Source organism: Euprymna scolopes, chromosome 40 (genome assembly GCF_053919585.1).
Source record: "Euprymna scolopes isolate OS-2025 chromosome 40, ASM5391958v1, whole genome shotgun sequence".
Lineage (NCBI taxonomy): Eukaryota > Metazoa > Mollusca > Cephalopoda > Sepiida > Sepiolidae > Euprymna > Euprymna scolopes.
Window position 1 is genome coordinate 54,484,754 of NC_136521.1, and position 7,500 is coordinate 54,492,253.

General features: G+C 29.5%; 1 protein-coding gene across 1 annotated transcript in view; it reads right to left on the reverse strand.

The window, feature by feature from the left end:
• LOC145265574 (uncharacterized) overlaps nucleotides 1-7,500 on the reverse strand; it is a 661,618-nt gene that overhangs the window by 343,172 nt on the left and 310,946 nt on the right. The window lies entirely within an intron of this gene.

Sequence of the window (7,500 nt, forward strand, 5' to 3'; positions counted from 1 at the left end):
GAGTACCAGCCTATGACTGTGCATAGATAAATAATCATAGGAAAGAAACTCTGCTAATGGAATTTTTTATAGTTTTAAACACCGGTGGAGAGAAAAGGAACTTGTTGACGGTTGTTGCTAGACTGGTATCTTTTGCAGAAGTTTTACAAGGGAGGACCATATATATATATATATATATATATATATATATATATATATATATATATATATATATATATATATATATAATGAAGACAACGAGGTTGTTAAATAGTGCTCAATAAAAAGAACGGAATATAATAAAAGAAATATATATATATATATATATATATATATATATATATATATATATATTTCCATAGCCAAACAACACCGCAGCTCGTAATATATATATATAGTAATTTATAAAATATATATGGCGATTAAGCTACACTGAATATTCCGCGTTTCATCCACTCTAGGACTCTTCAGGCTTTGGATGAAACGCGGAGTATTCAGTGTAGCTTAATCGCCATATATATTTTATAAATAACTAACTAGCTCTACCTATGTATTGAGCACTTTTGAAGTAAATACTTAAAGTTTACGCATAAATCTATACTTTCGTATATTAATTTTATGTGAGTAAATTAAGTAGTTATATATATATATAACAATCAATGCATATATAACAATCAATGCATATATAACAATCAATGCATATATAACAATCAATGCATATATAACAATCAATGCATGTATAACAATCAATGCATATATAACAATCAATGCATATATAACAATCAATGCATATATAACAATCAATGCATATATAACAATCAATGCATGTATAACAATCAATGCATATATAACAATCAATATATTTATATATATATATATAGTAATTTATAAAATATATATGGCGATTAAGCTACACTGAATATTCCGCGTTTCATCCACTCTAGGACTCTTCAGGCTTTGGATGAAACGCGGAGTATTCAGTGTAGCTTAATCGCCATATAATTATAATGGAGGGATTGGTGTATGTGTGAGTGAGAAATTGATAACAACTCTCAATTTATATACTCAACGAATTTCTGATCTACAAACTCGAAATTTATTTTATAGGAGATTCAGACATAGGGAAAACGTCTTCATCGGTTTTCAACCGAAAAAAAAAAGGAACTGTTAAAGATGTCAAACTTGAAAAATTTATACTTGGGGGGGGTCATCGGAATTTTATCAGCTTCTTCTCGACTGTTTCACGACTGCGCATGAACGAACCGTTCATGTGACAGCTTCCTTATGCAATTATCAAGTAGGTTTGAAAATACTTTTTAAAGATCATGGTAAGTTGGCGCAATGATTATTGTATTTGACTTACTTGTTTATAGGTTTAGGCCTAGATCTCATCTCGAGTATATATATGTTTTATATATATATAGTTTCTTTTTATTTACCTTATTCTTTAAAGAGTTAAACGTTTCGTTGAATACCGGGCATATATATATATATATGCATATATATATATATATATATATATATATATATATATATATATATATATATATATATATAGGGAATTTATTACTGTGAGTCCAGAATGAGTTTACATATTGTTTCAGCTAGGGGGAAATCCTCAAAATGAAGAGGAAATATCCAACTTGCATCGTAAGAATTCATAGATGGATTAAGTTATAATATCAAATAAGAATGGAAAAATCGTATATGAAGGGAAGTTAGAAAAGAAGAGGGAGTGGAAGGGAGAGGACGTTGGAATTTAAAGTAGCAGGAGCGTAGTTAATAAGAGGGGGGTTTACAATTAAATATTAATTCTTATATACGTTTTCCTAGTTTATAACGGTTTAAAATTAAAAGACGCTATTCTTATTTATAACGGCATAAGTAATAGTTTAGTTAAAGGATCACCATGGCAACAGGTTGCAGAGTTAATGTTAGTGGGCGTGGTGTGGTGGGAGGAGGAAATAACGGGTTGCAAATGGGGTTTAAAGTGATTTAGCCGGGAGGGGAGAGATTGAAAAATATTTATTGTTTATTATTTATTATTAATTAATTTTTGGAATTGTCGGACTATATATATGTATATGTGTGTGGGGGGTTGTATATATATATATATATGTCTGTGTGTGTATATACATATATACACACAGATATATATATGTGTGTGTATATATATATATATATATATATATATATATATATATATAATTTTGTGTGTTTATATTCATTTTAAAGACATTTTCTATTTGTTTAAAAAGAAAAAATCAACTTTGTTATATATGGGTCGTGGAAACAAAAATATCTTACTCATTTGCATATTCTTTTAAACATTCGTTTTCGATTAATTATCATATTTAGTTAACTATTACGTGTAATTATATTCATGCAGATATTCTACAGGATTTATACTTGCGGAGTATTTTCCTAAAAAGTTTATAGTAAACACAAACTTCTTTCTATATATATTTATGTATGCGTATTCATATTTGTTTTGAAAAATTGCCTACAAAGCTCCTCTATCAGTTTTTGATCTACATACATGAAACTTAATATATAGGGTGTTCAAACCCATGCGAAACTTTATATTTGTATTTTAGTCGGGAAAAATCTGAACAAATGTGTGAAAATTAAAAACGAAATTTGCCAGGTGAAGGTCGAACGACGGCATTACGAATATTCATGCGTAACGTAGTAGCTATTGGTTCATGTTTTAAATTTGAGCCTCGCAATAAGTATGTCTTTTTATAGCTTAGGCATTAACGTCAAAGAAAAAATAAATCGTAAGCTAACTGTTTTGGTTTCGATTTTCGGTGGTGGCGCACGAATCATTTTTTTTGTTTTTCTTTTTTTAACTTTTTAAATCATTACTATATACGTGGTCCAATATAATAAAATGATAAATACAAAAGCTGCATTAATTAAAATATTATATTTAAGCATATTGTACGACCGCGCAATACTGGGCGGCCTGCTAATACATACAAATATATATATAGTAGCAAAAGTACCCGTCGTTGACTGGGTTCAAAAACGCACTACAGAAAATGGACTCTGATTTATGAAAGTATGATAGGTTATGAAAAGGAAGGGTTGTAAAGAGATAGCTTCGAATTTGGGGGTATCATAACAAAAGCAAAATATGATGAAAGTAAAAATAAAATAGATAAACCCCATAATTTATTATACCATACCTGTTCACACTGAAACATTTATTACAATATTCTGTGGATCTATATTAAAAAACCTTGTTACACTTTGTGACATATTTCCATTCTATGGAGGTCAGGTGCGAACGAACACCCCATAATTTATTATACCATATTTCTTCAAACTGAAACATAATTATCAAAGTATACTTACGCAGATAGATATGAAAAGTCTTTATTAAAGTTTGTGCCTATTTCCATTCTATGGAGGCCAGGCGCGAACGCAGACCCCACAATTTTATTATACCATCGTTATTTAAGTTAAAACATACTTATCAAAGTATTATGATGTACATCTATATCAAAACCACTTGTAAATGTTTTTTTTTAAATTTTTTTTTATTTCTATACTTTGTGGACCAGGCGCGAACGCAAACCCCACAATTTTAATGAACCACCGTTCTGCAAGATCAAACATACCCATTCCTGTGCCTCGATACATCTTCTATCATTATATGTAATCAGTTTTTTAAAATAGTCAACCATATAGGAGCCTATTCGTGACCATACACACACACACATTCAGCTTTATATTATAGAATATATATATGTGTGTGTTTGTGTGTGTGTGTGTGTGTGTGTGTGTGTGTGTAACGAATATGACACTGCGGTAAAGTAATAAAAAAGAAATAAAACAAAAGGTTTAGGCAGCAAAAATATAAAAGTCAATATTTTTTCGAAAAGATTTTGTAATTAGAGAATGAAGTCCAAACTATTAGTGTTTTTTTTTTCTTTAAAGGCGGACATCTCTAAATTAACAACTCTATTTTCTTTAAATGCAGATTTGGCAACTATCGGTTATTTTGCGGTTCACCTTCGTTTGTCAATTCGTCATGTGTTTTCACATGCCGCACAGCGCGCAATGTAATCAATTTCCTCAGAGAAAAATTTGATATACGAATAATTTTACATAATAGACCTGTCAAATTTCCGTAATATTTTACTCAATTAGATTAGATTCGGGGCATATATGTACAGTCTCGCTTCAAACCAGGTACATTAGAGCATCTGGAAGCTAACAGTCGCCGCAGTATTGCCGAAATACGGTCTAATTAAATACGGAAACTTCGTGAAACTTTGTCCTCTCGATAACGTTATATACACGTGAGCCACAGGGCCATATGGTTGAAATAGCATTTAAAATATAGACGCAAAGAAGTAATCTTTTAAATAAACCACATATTTGTATAATAAAAATATTTTTCTATGATTAATTTTAATTTAAAGTTCACCGCCTCTAAAAAGAAACCTTCTTTATAGGATATAAAATAAAAGTATATACAAACCTTTACATCGAAATTATAAAATTAACATGTATTATCTTTAATTAAGTGTTCACTTTTGAGAGGCTTTTAAGTTATCCAATAACATTAATAAAGAAGTCCCAAAGGATGTACGAACTCGCCTATCTGCAAATTTTTATGCGATTGAAACCCTATTTTAATTGCATGAAACCAAGGGCCTTCGACATATTTGATCATATCTTGATTATGATACTTAAGGCTAAATGCTGAACACTTTAATTACATTAATTAATTGAGGTTTATTTTTTCTTACTGAGTCTGAACATGTTTTACGGATCAAATATACTTAAGGCACCCCTGAAGGCATAACTATAAAAAATACACATTTTTCAAAATGGTTTGTTTCGTAGAAAAGTAAAAGAATAAATAGATAAATTTAAATGAATTTTGGTGTATATATATATATATATATATATATATATATATATATATATATATATATATATATATATATGGGGAGTATGTGTGTGATTACTTTATTAATGACATAAATTGATATACGAAGATGCGTAACTTTTCAGTATTTACTTTAACAGTGCTCAATACATAGGTAGGGCTAGGTAGTAAGTTACGAAAATATATATACATAAGCCGGACGAATTCTTACGAGAATGAAACGCGGAAAATTCTGTGTAGCTTAATTGCCATATATATTATCATAACTTACTATACACACACACACACACACACACACACACACATATATATATATATATATATATATATATATATATATATATATATATATATATATTAATGATGAGACGATTCCGATTATTTTTTTACTTTATAAATCTATAAATTTTAAATATATTTAAGTGTATTTTACGATCGGCAAGATCGGATATTCTTATTCAGGTATATATATATATATATATATATATATATATATATATATATATATATATATATATATATATATATATATATAAGATGATTGCCGAAACAAACACACGATGTTGAGTCTTCCATGAACTTCTTTCTTTCTTTTTTAATTTTTCTCAACAGTATATATACACGAAAAGAGACGATATTGACATAATAATAACCGTTTGTGTCGGCATAACGAAACTGATCTGTAAAAAAATGTATCCCAAATGTAATATGATTGAGAAACTACTGTGCGTGAAAAATAAATACTTGGATCTTGGAATGTAATATACTGTTATTCGTATATATATATATATATATATATATATATATATATATATATATATATATATATATATATATATATATATTGAAAATTCCCAATTGTGAGACATTGGTTGGATGACCGATCGGTTTGTTCGATCTGTGTAAGTTAATACACTTTCTTGTGCGCTCAGTTGACAGAGTGCTTTCCTCTCATGCAAGAGGCTCGGGTTTCGAATCCCTGGTTCGGATATGTCTAACTGATGAGCTCAAATAAAGGCGAAACTTCAGTTCTAGACTACCGGTTGGTGGGCTGTTATGGCTCTTGTAGGCATCAGTTTGTATATAGAATCGCATTAACCATTATCCGCTGTTTGCGAGAGTAAATGGCTACTCATTGGGATAAAAACCAAAATAAAAACATAAAGAATTAAAAAAAAAGGACACGTACCGTTTTGAGCTCTTTGAGATGATGTTTTCTTCCATTATTGAGAAAACAACATTTTATGAAAAACACTTACCTGTAAATGAAAAGAAAACCAAATTAGAATTCAAACCCTAAATATTTACGTGTATTAAAAAATTGTATAATCATAAAACAACATATGAATCAAAAACCGGTTATTAAAATAGACGGAAACAGTGACTTGTTTGATCGTAAAATACGCTTAAATATGATATTTTAATTTATGCTGATTACGTATTTATTATCATAGAAACTATTCTCTATCGATTATTATATTAAACCTAATAAATAGTAGTGAGATCAAACCTAATATATGTATATATATATGTGTGTGTGTGTGTGTGTGTGTGTGTATGTGTGTGTGTGTGTGTGTGTGTGTGTGTGTGTGTGTGTGTTTGTGTGTGTGTGTGGAAATATATTTTATTTCATTATAATATATGCCAATCCTTATTTAAGAAACTCAATGTATTTGCAGAGCATTTTAATGAATAAATAACAAAAGACTTTATTCCAAAGTTCATGCTGTTAACAATCTTATAATCTATTCCTTTAATTCAGTTGACATTTACAGTTCTTGACAGTAGCTGTTTCGTAGCGTAAGATCAATCACTTAGTTATTATATATCGGTGAATCTAGTTTGCACTGAAATTATCAGAAGAAATAGCAACAACCAATCCGTCAAAAGGAAATATATATATACACTCATGAGCAAAAAAAATGATAAAAATCGATTTTTCAATACGTTTCCATTAATTTTTGTTAATTTCAACTGAAAATTTTTATTTTGCAGATCATTATCATTATAGAATATAATAATAAATGGAAAAATTAATCCTAAAAATGGTAAGACCGCATCTTAGCGAGGATATAAAAAAACGAATGGCAGTCCAAAATGGTTTACAAGCAGATTTTTGATATTTTAAGAAAAGAAAATGTGAAAATATCTCTTTCTGCAGTGAAGCGAATTGGTCAAAGATTCGAATTTTAACGCTTGGTAAAAGGGAAATCTAGATCTGGTCTCCCTAGAGCATTCACTATGAAGGATGACCACGATCTTAAATTAACTGTTTTGAAGGATCGAAAAAAAAAACATGTTGACCATAGCAAAGAATTAAAACAGGGACTGGAAATTCTCTTTCTTGATATACAATATCTAGACGAATGAAAGAAATAGGATTTTCACCTAAAAGGTGTCCAAAGAAGCCATTTTTATCTAAGAAGAACATCAATGATAAAAAGGGATTTTTCTTGTGTTATGGCAAGAAAGCTACAGACTGGTTCAGGAATATGTACCGGTTAGATAGAATCAAGATTTTGTCTTGTTAGTGATGCTCCCGATGCACCTGAACTGTGCAATCGAAGAACTGGAGTATGATTTTCGCCAAGTTGTATAAAAACGACAGTTGAACA